Source organism: Martes martes (genome assembly GCF_963455335.1).
Source record: "Martes martes genome assembly, chromosome: 10".
Classification (NCBI taxonomy): domain Eukaryota; kingdom Metazoa; phylum Chordata; class Mammalia; order Carnivora; family Mustelidae; genus Martes; species Martes martes.
This window is the reverse complement of record NC_137898.1, coordinates 6857285-6870660: the sequence shown is the minus strand read 5'-3', so window position 1 is coordinate 6870660 and position 13376 is coordinate 6857285. Positions and strand designations below refer to the sequence as shown.

Sequence of the window (13376 nt, the reverse complement as noted above, 5' to 3'; positions counted from 1 at the left end):
CCAGTCTCCACTGCTAGTTCTAGGTGGTTCGTGGACCCAAGTGCAGAATGCGTCCTCCCACCCATGCGCACACACCCCGCTTCGGTCATCAACAGGCTGTGCTCAGAGAAGGGCCTTTGTGTTCTCTCTGTGGCCACCCAGCATGGCAGAAGGAGAGGACACTGCCCCCACCCTTCACCGTGGGTCCTCCTCCGTGCCCCACACTGGCTGACCCTGACAAACCACTCCTTTCGATAGGCAGATGGAGGGGGAGACCTGGGGGCCGGGGAGGCCTCTCGGCGGTCGGAGGCCTTGCAGCCTGTGATCCTGACCCCAGGCACCCTTGAGAAGACCAAAGAAGGGTCCGGGGAAGGAGCCCAACTGAGCAGCAGCTCCCCTTCCTGGTCTGTGAGGCACTCTGCCCCCTCTTCTCCCGGCAGGCCTGCTGCCCACGCTGCAGGGGGGCAGGGGGGTTCCCACTGCCTCCCCCATAAACACCCTGGGGTCAGGCCATCAGTGTGTTCAATGGTTTTATAAAATATGCAAAAGAAGGATTTAGAAGATTATCCTTCTGAAAGAGAGGCCTAGAACTATTTCAGCTTCAGTCCACACAAATGCTAAGCTTGGTCTCTGCCCACCAGACACGCCAGCTCCCCTTGGTTTTCTTTTCTTTTTTTTTTTTTTAAGATTTTATTTATTTATTTACTTGTGAGAGAGCGCGCACACGCACAAGCAGGCAGAGAGGCAGGCAGAGGAGGAGAGAGAAGCAGGCTCCCCGCCGAGCAAGAAACCCGATGTGGGACTCAATCCCAGGACCCTGGGATCATGGCCTGAGCCAAAGGCAGTGACTTAACCCACTGAGCCACCCAGGCGCCCCTCCCCTTGTTTTTAGAACATACCCCGCAGTCTCCCCACCTGGGGGCCTTTGCTCGGCACTCCTTAACCCCCTTCCCACCCTGGCGTCCCAACACACCCCCAGCCCACATTCCCTGCACCCGCGGGACCCCCATCCTTGTTCTTGTCCTCGAAGGGATTAGACCTTTCTCCCCTGGAGGCCAAGACCCTCGTCAGTGTCTGACTCCTCCTCCCTGCTGTGCAGCCCTAGGCAACTTACATCATGTGTCTGGGCCTCTATTGCCTCATCTCTAAAATGGGGATGGTAGCCACACCTTACCTGTCCGGCTCCTGGGAGACAAGGGAGGCCTGTGTCAGGATTCCTTCCCACGCCCACGGGCAGAGCACGGAGTGTGGCACACATCCACAAACAAGAGGCGGCCCCTGCTTGCCGAGCTGGAGAGGCGGTCAGCAAGTTCGGGACCCCCCCACCGCCCAGAGGCCGGAAGTCACCTCTGTGAGCCCCAGCTTGTCGTGTGTGAAGTGAGGATGTCAGCCCAGCTTAGGAAGTTGTGGGTGACACTTGGGAACAGCCCGTGGGGCTGCGTCTCTGTGCGACTGTGTCGGGTTCGCTCCTTCACTCGTCCAGGAGACCACGTTCCCGAAGGCGCTGTCCTGCCTCTCTCTCTGTTCCACCCGCAGGAGTACCTGGGGCCGTCATGACAGAGTCCCACGAGCTCGGGGAGCTTAAAACGATGGAAATGTAACACCTCTCAGTTCTGGAGCCCAGAAGTCCCCAAAGAAGGTGTCAGCCGAGCCGCGCTCCCTCTGAAAGCTACGGACGACTCCCTCCTCGCCCTTCCCGGCTTTGGGTGCTTTTCTGCAGTCCCTGGCTCGCGGCTGCACACATCCCATCTCTGCCTTTGTCGTCACCTGGCTTCTCCCTGTGCGCATCTGTCTTCTTCTTGGGACACCGGTCACACGGGATTAGGGCCCCACCCTTGGCCATTTCATCTTAACTAATTACATCTGCAACGACCCTGTTTCCAACTAAGGTCACATGCGGAGGTCCCAAGGGTTGGGGCTTGAACATATCTTTTTGCGGGGGGACACAGCTGAACCCCGAATACCACCCTAATGGCCTTATGGGGGGCTTTTTAGTGCACCAAAGGTTGCTGTTTTAAGATACCAGCTGCCTAAAAAAAAAAAAAAAAAAAAAGATACCAGCTGCCTTTGACTCACACAGGGGCTTCCCTCCCCCAGCCTGGCTCAGCCAGCACCTGGCTGCAGAGGACCCCGGACCAGAAGAGGTTGGAGGGGTCCAGTGCAGGGGTCAGGGCAGCGGTCCAGGGTCTTCAGGACCGCCTGAGCCCTAATGCTTCAGAACTCAAACAGCAGAGGTCATGGGAACCAGCACCATAGGCAGCCCTTTGTGAGGCTGGGGCACTTCTGGCTCATCCTGCACCACTTACAGCATCGGGGAGCTTTCGGCGGGCCTCCCCTGTCCCAGCTTCTCAGCTGGTCAGGCACAGGTGGCTCCCACCACGACCACGGCCAGGAGGCCGCCGCAGATCCGGCCCCTGGAGGGGGCCTGGTGATTCACGCTGTGGCCAGCAGCCTGGGGTACATCGAGACACCCACAGGAAGCCAGAAGCCCCACTGGGCTCAGAACACAGCAGGGCAACCCGGGAAGCCTCCACGCTCTGTCCAAGAAGCCAAAGGTTCAGGGCACATGGATCAAGCTGGAAAGGAACGGTCTGGAGGGACCATGTCTGGGGCCACTGACACGTGTCAGCAAGCAGTTCCAGATGCCCCTGCACCGGGAGCCGAGAGAATCCGTGACTGAGTCGTCCAAAGGGTGTCAGGTCAAAGTCCAAGCGGCTTTGCAGGGGACACCGGGGATGGGAAATGACCAGGATCACAAGCCACTTCACACAGGCTCATTGTCCCTGACGGAGGAGCCAGCCACACCCGAGCTCCAGGAGACTAAGGGAACAGACAACAGATGGGGAGGAGAATCGGAGATCACCGAAGGCTTTCTAGAGAAGTCCTGACAGGTTCGCTACAACAGAGATGAAAGGAGCATCTCTCACAGTGAGAGGGTATGGGCGAGGGTGTGGGGGGTGCAGAACAGGGGCGTCACGCAAAACCTGGCTGTGACCTTGCGCCTGACAGACACTCACAGCCCTGAGCCAAGAGAAGTGGGTGACTTCGGGGCAGATTCTCACTGCTCCTCTTCCCAGGCAACGAGGACATTTTAGAGCCGCCTGATGCTTTCTTCCTGTCCCAATCAGAGAAGGCAGGCAGATTACCCCGATGTCACGCAGAACAGGGTGGCAGCATTAGCCCTGGGTCAGGACTTCAGTTTCAAGCCCCAGGGTTGGCTGCCTTTTTTTTTTTTTTTTTAACCCCCCACCAGTTTGACCATTTGGCAGGGGGAGTGGTGTGCAGAATTCAAGAGAGTCGGCCAAGGTCACTGCTTGCAGGTCCAGCTATGGCCAGAAGGGGGCAGCTGAGCCCGCCCTTTCCTGGTCCAGCGCCACCGCAGAGGCAGTGAGCTGGCATTTCCGGCCCAGACCCCAGTCATCTGGAACCTGGGGCCAACTGTGGGGCCTTCAGTGGGGCGCTGCATATGTCCCTCCTTTCAGGGCAGGGGCCCTGACTCCCGACAGCCACCACAATCCTACAGCCCATGGTCGGGGGTCCTGGACCTCCAAGAGCACCAACTGGCCAGGGGACCCACTTTTTCCAAAGATCAGGATCCACGTCCTCCAGACATATTCTGCTTTTATTTGTTTTTTTTTTTTTAATTTTTATTTGTTTTTCTGTGAAATGGTAATTGAGTCAAAATATTTAAAACAAGGGCTATTTGGGGAAATCCAGGAGGTGGGATGGGCACACCCTGTGCGGCAGGAGCTGACTGTCCCAGCCCCCAGCCCAGCAGCAACCCCCCCGCAGCTGTCTCTCAGCACCTGCCTCCCCTAGCCAGACTCAGCCGGACGGCTATTTTAAACTACTTGTCATAAGTACAATATGCAAGAGGGAGGTTAATAATAGTCTCAGCTCTTCCTCCGGACTTCTGTGTCCCCTGCCTATCTGACCTTGGCATTCGGTGGTGGGGGTGGTGGGAATCGCAGATACTCTAGGCCAGTGAGAGCACAGGCTTTCCTCAATGTCAAGGTCAGTGGCCACGGGCACCACTCAGAGGGTTTCTGCTGTACCTGCTGTACCTGGTGCCATGTACACCTTGCTCCCAGGGTGGGGCTACTCGGGGGGGGGGGCATGGGGGCGGGATCAGGGGTCAGAGTAGAAAAGTCTCCTTCAGAGGTTCAAGGACAATGTAAATGACCAGTGCTCTGGTAGAGTCATGGTCCGGACAAGACAAGACTCAGGTCTGAGGATGGGGGCTCTAGCAGCAGGACCCTACTGCAAGGGGGAGGCTTGACCTTGGGGGCTATAGGCGGCTGGGAGAAGGAAGAGGGTTTCTTGGGGGCGGTGCAAACCTAGTAGGATGTCAACGTCCCCCAACTGGGCAGCCCAGACTGCCCAACTGTTGCCAGGATTCCTGGTGGATGGGGCTTGGGGAGAGGATGGCAAGGTGAGTACAGGCCTACGCAAGTGGGACTCAAAAGGGGGGCTGAGGACGTGTGAGGGCCCCTGGTAGGACACAGCAGGGGCCGAAGGAGACAAGGCTTGTGGGACCAGGTCCCTAGTTCCATAGGACTTCCTTCTGCTGGGGGGTAGGAAGCGATGACACAGGAGCTCAGCGTGGGGAGCCGGGGCAGGTGGATCTGGTGCACGTTCAAGGGCAGCAGCTGCGGGACATAGGGAGGTGACCGTGAGCTGGCGAAAGAGTTGGCAGAAGGGCAGGGCGAGCTCTAGGCGGAAGGTCAGCTTAGGCAAGACTCAGGGAAAGCAGGGAGTGGTCAGTCGGGCTGGGGTGGCCAGGAGTGTCGAGTGTACGTGGCCGGGAATCCAGGAGTTGGGGACTAACCATCCAAGCCTTTTCCTGGAGGCCTGGCCAAGGTGCCAAGTCTGGCTCCAGGCAGGGAGCCCTCAGGAAAGGGCATCAGGGACTGAGAGCCCACAGGCCCCGTCCCCTGACGGGAGACTAGGGTCAAATATGTAAGGACCCCTCTCCTGCCTTAGGGATCCCCTCCCTGCACACCCCCCCCCGCCCCCGCCTCTGGCTGCCTGCCTGCCTTTCAGTCCACGTGGGCTAAGAAAATTTGAGTCTGAAATGTAGGCAGGTAGGTCCATCTCCTCCGGGTCTTACACACCAGGGTCTAGGGAGTCTGGACCCGGACGCCCTCTCCCTCAAGTGCCTCCTGCTGGCTCTACCGCAGCTGGCCCCGGACATTCAGGATGAGCTGCTGGGACCCGGGCCACAGGGAGCAGCCCCAGGCCCTGTCACCTTGTCTTCTGATCTGGGCGACCAGGCTGGACAGGCCCCCAAATCCGCATCTGTCGTTGAGTTTGTGGGGCTGCAGCCGACCTGGGCCCCGTTTCCTTCCTCCAGCCCGCCAATACCACAAATATTTGTCGAGAGCCTCACGGTGGACCAAGTGACCTTGACAAAACATGCTTTTGTCAACACATATGCTGAGGTCCACCGCGTGCCAGGGACTGGGGGTTTGGGGATCCGGTGGAGGGCAGAGCAGACAGAAACCCAGCCCCCTCCAGAAGCTCAAGTCCAGGACCCACTGCGAAGGGGACCCCTGAGCAGAGGCCTGAAGCGGCGGGCGGCCAGCCAGGCCGGACGGCCACCGGGCAAAGGGACTTCCAGCCAGAACAATGTCGCTCAGAATGATGAAGTGGAAACGAGAAAAGAATGTCTGGGACAGGTTAAGAGGGGGCCCAGGGCCACCCTGTGAGACGGGGGCTGCCGGGCCTGAGCCCAGGCTGAGGCCAAGCTTCCTGCCGGGGCCTCGCAGAGGCTGCTGGGGGCTGGCGGGGGGTGGGGGGCGGGTTGTGGATCCCACCCGTGAGGCAGGGCCAGGCGGGGCTGGAAGGGCTCCCAGCCAGCACACGGTGACTCTGCAGGTTCCTCTCCCAGGCTCTGAGGCAAGGGGCCCTCATGGCTCGGGGGCTCCTGTGGGTGGACAGCCAAGGTGACCCGGGCAGCCGCAGCTCTGGACCTGGACCTGTGGGGAATGGGAGTGGGCTTCTGGCACATTCTCTAGTTGCCCTGCCCTTGGCGTGAACCTGAAGTACCACCCGTTTCTCTTGCCCTTCTCTCCCTCTTCCAGGGGCTCCTGCGGGAAATCTGGATGCTTTCCTAGGCTGGTGTGAGTTTGGAAACAGAGCTGAGCTGGTTTCACAACAAGATGGGGAGATGGCCATGGCTCTGAGAAAGGCCTTGGAACCCAGGGCCTGACCCTGAAAAATCCAGATGTTGCCAAACGCACCCTTTCTTGTACTTTTCCCTCCAACCCTGGGCTCCTTAGTGCGCTGCCCAGGAAGGACAGGGCTTCACAGCCACCCACTCTGGTCGGCCCCACCCAGAGATCCAAGTTCCTGTTTACAGCTCTTTCCTGGAACAGCTTGTTTTGATCCAAAGAAATCCGCTGACGCATTGCCTGCTCTCCTCCTCCCTCAGGGTGGAGGTATTTTTAGCCTTATTTGCAGAAAAAGAGGCATAACCAGGCCCCTCCTCCTTTGTCCACTTTACTGTGAGAGGGTCTTGCCCCCCATCCCCAAGGCAGGACAGGAATGGATGTCTCTGTGTGGTTTTCTACTGTTAAAAAATAAAATCCAACTGAGTAAACTTAAAGACCCAGCTGGCCATATTCAATGATTCATCCATTAGGCCAATGTTCCATCTGACAAACAGAAAGCTCTAAGGCGCCCTACAAAATAGAATGGCTTCATAGACAGAAATAGGATATGACAAGGAGGATATTAGCAAAAGAGACATTGTTTCAAGCAAGGTCACCTTTCTTTAGGGGGAAGAGCCAAGGGACCTTATGAAACAGCCTACCTCACTAGAGCTGATCGGGAAATTCCAGACTGATTGGTCTGAAGCTGCAATTAAGTTAGGTATTAGATCTTGGTGTGGCTTGCCACAAGAGACTCCATTTTATTTATTTATTTATTTATTTAAAAGATCTCCTTTGACAGAAAGACACAGCGAGAGAGGGAACACAAGCAGGGGGAGTGGGAGAGGGGGAGGCAGGCCTCCCACCGAGCAGGGAGCCCGATGCAGGGCTGGATCCCTGGACTCTGGGATCGTGACCTGAGCTGAAGGCAGAGGCCTAACGACCGAGTCACCCAGGCGCCCCGTGACTCTGTTTTAGGTAGGTTGCTTCTTTTTTAACAGTATCCTCCTCTCCTCTCTCAAGTACATTCCTTTCCCAAAGAAAACCAGCTGTGTGGAACTGAAAGCCAGGAGAGCTTCTAAACAAGGACTCTCTGAAACTGCCATTTTGTCCTTGAAAATGGGGCGGGAGGCCAGAGTGGCTCCAGACACAAGGGCACAAAGAAAGGCTTTAGTTCCTTTTGTAATGGAGAATCCTAACCTTTGTAAAATCCTAATGTTTTTTGTTGCTAATTCCACCTACTTCTTTTTTGAAACATAAAATCTAAGCAAGTTTGTTTCTGGGACTTGGGAACGATATGTGTAAATGAGGGTCATTTTTAGACTGGAGGGAGGCAAGCTAAGACTTCAAGCTGGGCCCAGGAAGCCGCCACAGGGCAGTGACTACCACGGCTCAGGCGCCTTGTAGATAAATAAAGGGCTGACCCCACAGCCTGGTTACTGTGACACAGCAGGAAAAGAATTTGCTTAGTATTATACACGCCTCACAGCCTTCTGGAACATTCTCATAGGTAATTCCCTCTTCCCACACTGTTCTTTCAGGCCAAGTCCCTCCAATCGACCCCTGGAAACGTTTGCCAGGACAAAACTGAGGGGGCAGATCTTGATGAACCGTCAGCTACCAGAATCTTCCCCTGGTGAAGGAGCTCAGGGAAGCAGGCGGGGGGGGGGGGGGCTGGGGGGGCTGGGGGGGGTGGGGGGGGTGGAATAAGCCCGGGCTTGCCCGCAGACGCAGTCTCCGGTGCTGAGGGTCACGGGGAGATGCATCTGTTTTGCAAGAACAACAAGGAGGGGCCCAGCCCCACCTGCAGATGCCTCTCACTGAGGCTGCAGAACCATTCTTTCCCAGTTTACTCCCAGTTGCCAAGGGAGCCTATTGTCAGGGAAGGTTTTGTTTGGGATGTGGGCGGTTGCTCTGGGAGGAGACTTTCTGGCAGGGAGTTGGTCAAAGAGGGCAGGGACCACACAGGGTTCTCAAACTGTGGTTCCCCCTCACCCTGGCAGGGAGATGCCAACTGGCCTTCCCAAAAGCCTCACCAACCACTCGGGCCTGACCTGGCCCTGGTGGAGGGGCTGAGAGTTTGAGGGGTTTGCTTTTGCTTCTGCTTCAGAAGCCCCAGGTTGGGGGTGCCTGGGTGGCTCAGCCAGTTAAGCATCTAACTCTTGGTTTCTGCTTTGGGGCGGGGGGAATGATCTCAGGGTCCCGATCTCAAGGTCATGGGATCAAAACCCATGGGATCAAAACCCACGTCAGGCTCCGTGCTGGGGTGGAGCCAGCTTGAGATTCTCTCTCAAATGATAAAAATCTTAAAAAACAAAACAAACCCGGTTGGAGGCCGGTTCTATGTAGGCAGCCAGCGGGCAGGGCCCCCAGGTCATCAAACGGGGCTCCCTGAGGTCCATCAGAAGCTGTAACTGCCCTGGACAGAACGCAGAGTTTTGTTTTTAAGTCTCCCTTCCCCCCCCCACCCCCAGCCCCCGTGCAAAAGTAAAACGGGTTGGATGTCTCTACCCTTTTGGTCTTGTAGCCGTGCAGTTCTGTACTGTTTTCCGCATAAACAAGATTTTGATCTCACTATTTTGCAACTACTTATCTCCACTTAGTAAGTCATGAAAAACCATCAAGTGGCCTATCCCAGGGCAGAGTTTCCTTGTGAAATACTTCAAACCTTCAGGCCCCTGGTAACAGAGAGTAACAAAACCATAACACATTCCCCACGAGCCACCAACAAACAGCAACTTCACGGGCCTCAACGTTTTAATCATCTTGCCCCCAACCATTTCCAATCCTACACAAATCACAGCTGCGTTTCTCAGGCAGAGACGCTACACGCGCGCGCTTCCCCGCGGACAACCCGCGACAGTCCCTGCTTCCCCCAGAAGGGTCCCGAACCCCGCCGCCCCGGTCCTCCCCGCCCCCACCCGCGCGCCGCGCCGCGCCGCGCCGCGCCGCTGACGTCACCGGCGCTCACGAGGCCGAGCCGCCGCCCGAGGAGTCACGCGCAGGCGCCCCGCCCCCACTCCGCCACCGCCCGGAGTGATGCGCCCTCTGCAGAGATTCCTCCGCCGCCGCCGCCCGGAATTTTCCAGACTCTCAGCCGGCCCTTCTTTCGGACTTGTGCGGGGCGGGGTGACCTGAGGCGACCCCCGCGTTTCGGGTCGGCGCCCCTCGGGAGTGTGGCCCCAGCCCACGTCCCGCTCTCTGCCCACCCCCGTTTCAGGGAGTGCTGTTCCCACCCCCGCATCCCCCAAGGAGGAAAAGGGGGCTTCTCCCCCACGGAAATCGCATCCCAAATGTGACCTTGAAATCTTTTCACCGTGTCACGAAGCGCATCCAGGTGGCGGACCCCGGGGAGGCGGAGGAGGGGAGAGGGGGACCCGCCCGAGGCTCCTTGGGCAGGGTGGGGGAGGGACTTTTTTCCCCCCCGTGGCGGTGGAGGAATCGTCCCGTTGCGCAGTGTCCCGAGTGACGCGGCACAAGGCTATAAAAGCAAAAGTTGTGGCCTGTCCGTCAGGAGTTAGCGACAGGGAGGGTCTCGGGTTTGGGGTTATTTTGGAGGGAGGAGGTGGTTAGTTCAGGGTCTCAGGGGAAAAATGCAGGGGAAGGCAGGGTTGGATGAGACTGGTTGGGGTTGGGGTACAAGACCAAGGATGGTTAAAGAGGGAGCTAGAAATTGGGGGAACTATGGTGGGGAGAGTTACGTTGATAGTTTGCGCAGTGACCCAGGGGAGGATAGCCCTTGTGGCCGGGCTTCCGTTTCTTTCTGGGGAAGGGGAACTTGACCTCTATGAGGGCACCACCACGTGTAGCTCCAGTGGGCCCCAAGTTCTCCAGTTTGGGGGGGAGGAGGAAGGCAGATAGAAGGAAGAGGGGACAGGATGTTGCCACTCTTGCTGTAGAGGAAGCGGAATTGGGCAGTTGATACTTGGAGAATGATCAGGAAGGCAGACAGTGGGGTGTAGCTGCAGGTGGGCTGGGAGGGCAGACCTTGAACTTGGCAATGCCAGCAGCCCCCTTTTTTTTCCAGAGGGTTGCGACCCCGCCTGGGGAATGAGGCCTGGTCTTGTGGAAACTGAACTAGCTTCGCGGGGCTGACCACTCTGGCCCAGGGTGGTATGTAGTACTGGTTTGGCTTGGGACAGGGTCCAGGCCAGACCCTTTGTTGGAGGTGTGGGTGGTCTTCAGGACTGATTGAGGAGGTAAGGTGCCATCTAAGTGGTTATTGGTGTGGCGCCTGATGTCGGACAGGCTGGGGTTTGCGAGGCAGGATGTTTGTATGTTCGCAGACGAAATTGACCCACACTTTATTTTCCAGGTGGCAGTGTTCCTCTTTGGACTTTTCCTCTAGGTTCGGTGCTAACTTCTGTGAACTCACTCTGCCTCTCCTCTTAACTTTCTTGAGGTTATCCATTTGCTTAAAATACGGCTTCTGGTAACGTGGTAAGCTTGGGAAAGTTGCCAAAGGCCCTGAGAAATTCGGCTGTGTTGTGAAGGCGAAAAAGCCCGTCCTTGCTGAGACTCTGGGGTGGGGGGGGGGGGTGTTGCCTGCCTGCAGAGTTTTGGGGGGGGGGAATCAGGTGTGTACCTTGGAGGGGCCTGCGGCAACGGCACCAGCTTAAGGTTCCAGAACGCCTCATGGACCATGGTTTGTTGCTGTAGTGTTCATCGTGGTGATCAGATGGCACCCAGGAGAAATGGAGGCCCCTGGCCAGTGTGAGTCGTAGCAGTGCAGGAGGGGAGACCCTGAAGGAGAGAGCCGGCCTAAATTGATGTCTGCAGATTGAATTTCCAGAGGCTTAGGAGGAAGTTTCTTCAGTGTCCCGTTTCCAGGCCTTGCTTAGGAAGTCCTGTATTCAGGAGGCCGCTTAAGGTTTTCAGATGAGCTTATGGAGGGGCTGTCATTAAAAGTGCAAAGCAGATCCATCGGGCCATCCGCAGAAATGATTTGATTGACCCAGGAGCACCAACTTCAGGCCTCTGAATGCCAGCAGGCACCCCTTCTCTTCTGCGGTGGAGGTTTTCAGATGCTGCATCTTCTAGATCGAGCCTCCAGTCATAACTGGTTCTGGGCTACGAACTTTGCTTCGAGAAGATTCTTAAGCTGTAGGACATTCTAACATGCCACGACGCAGAGGCATGCCTTGTAGATGAATCTTGCAGATGGGAGCCCAGTGACCCTCTCACCCGCCCACCTGCCTGTGCCTTGGTTGGAGGAATTAGTGTGATGGTCTAAGCAGTGTTTTGGGAAAGTGTTCACATTGGAAATTATTTAGGCAATACTTGAATGAAGCATGCTGGCAATTTGGGGGGAGGAGGGTCATTGATGCTCCAGTCTTGGGGGATGTAAGTTGTTGTCAAATTCTGTTAAAAATGGGCGTTGCAGTCGCATTGCAGGTAACTAAGCAAAGGGGGAATAGTTGGTATATCAGTGATCTTTTGAGTCCTCTGGGTTTGCTTTTTTGTTTAAAGTTTCAGAGTTAACCAAATGGGAGGACCCTGAGGGGTGGGGTGGGTCGGGCACAGCTTAACATTGGTACTGGGATGGGTAGAGGGTGAGGACAGGGAGAGGGTTGGGTGAGTGAGGTGTGCGCGCTGCAGAGGGTGAGGTGGTGGGGAATGTGGGTTGAAGGGAATTCTGGCGAAAAGGTCAAGTAGAGAGCTCTGGGGAATCTAGACAACGGGGCAAAGAAAATTGGTAATACTAGTAAAATAGACGTTTCGGAAGCACAGATACTGCTTAGAAACTTAAGTCCTTTAGAAATCTAAATGCAGAGAAAGAAGCAAAATTGTTTTGCTCTGCAAGGTGGGGAAGAGCACAAACATTGCTTAGAAACTTAAAAGTCCTTTAGAAATGTAAATGCAGGAAAAGCAAAATTGTTTTGCTCTGCTTGCAAGGTGGGGAAGACAAAAGCTGTGATTGAGTGGGAATGCCAGTCACATGAAGGGGATAAGAAATTCCCATCAGCTGATGAGCGCCAGCTTCACTGCCTCACTAGCTGTTACAGTGGTTTATGTGAAGGTGAGCAGTCCATGTTGGAGCTAGAAATCTTAGGAAAGACTTCAAATGGCTTCTCAAAATGTACTTAAATTTTAAATAAGTTTAAAAGTTTGGTGTGCTTTTAAGGTATACTCTTAATGGGTTTATAATATTTCTATTCACTAAGATTTTGTGATTGAAAATTGAGCAAAGTGAAAATGCAATGACTGCAAAGGAACTTTTTTATAAACAAATTTTTTATAAACAAATAGACCTCTTTGTGGTCTATTAAGAGCAGTAAAAATTGTTGCTATTAACCTTAGTTCTTGTAACAAAACGTTTTTGTGGTCCCTGTAACTGTATATTTGGTAGCAAACAATCCATGTACCCTTGAGAAGGTTGGAGTTCATCAGCTGTATCTTTCATTTGAATGTGCTTTTTAAGTTGACCAGTACTTGCGGGGAAACTACCAAGTCAAAATCAATTTGGGAAATAAACAAAAATGGGGCGGGGAGGGAACCTGTACTTGATGTGGTCTGTTTTCAAAAAATGCAGAGAAAGAGCTGAAAAAATGGTTCATAATTGTTTTCTGAGATGCATCTACTGATTTGGTGAGGTAATAACCTATGGATTTTGATCTGTGCCTCTTCCCCTTGAATTTCACTTAAAATTGAAACTCCCCCACACTTACTGCCTCTGGGATTTCTGGGTCCTTTTTTAATGTATAAGAATCTGTTAGTCCAGTTTTTAATGGGTGACTTGGGTACAATGAAATTGTCCTACGAATTGAAGGAGCATGACTCATGCATGGTCTTGGGAAATACCTTTGGGTGTGTTGTTTCGAGTATCCTGTGTTCACTCTGTCGTAAGAACTAGTTCTGTTGCATCATGTATGTGATCACTAACCCGTTTTCTTCCCCCTTTCACAGCACGAATAAAGGTTGGAGTTCTAAACTCATAAATGTTGTATCGCTATGTTACGTGTTTTGACCTTTATCTTGAATGTAAACCAAGCTACCTGTCGTGAAATTGACACTGTTCCGGCTGTAGGTTTAGGCCGGGATTTGCTCTTGAGGGTTTAGTATTTGAGGTCATGGAGTGGAGTGCGGTTAACCTCAAACAAAACGGGGTGTCCTGAGTGCTCTGCAGCCTGGTGGGTGGCTGTGGGCGCTCTGCTCACCTTGGGGAGTGTCTAATGGTTGTGCAAAATGTGATGCTGAACCTTCAAGCAGGTGAAGGTCAGTGTCAGGGTCCTGGGGGCGGGGCTT

The 13376-nt window shown here is 54.7% G+C and overlaps 1 long non-coding RNA gene across 1 annotated transcript; it reads left to right on the top strand.

Annotated features, from left to right (window-relative positions):
- Positions 1-10105: 10105 nt before the first annotated feature.
- LOC308350253 lies at positions 10106-13070 on the top strand. Its single transcript, XR_013967512.1, has 3 exons — positions 10106-10244; positions 10447-10571; positions 10791-13070. It is a non-coding gene; the product is annotated as an uncharacterized lncRNA (long non-coding RNA).
- The last annotated feature ends 306 nt before the right edge of the window (positions 13071-13376 follow it).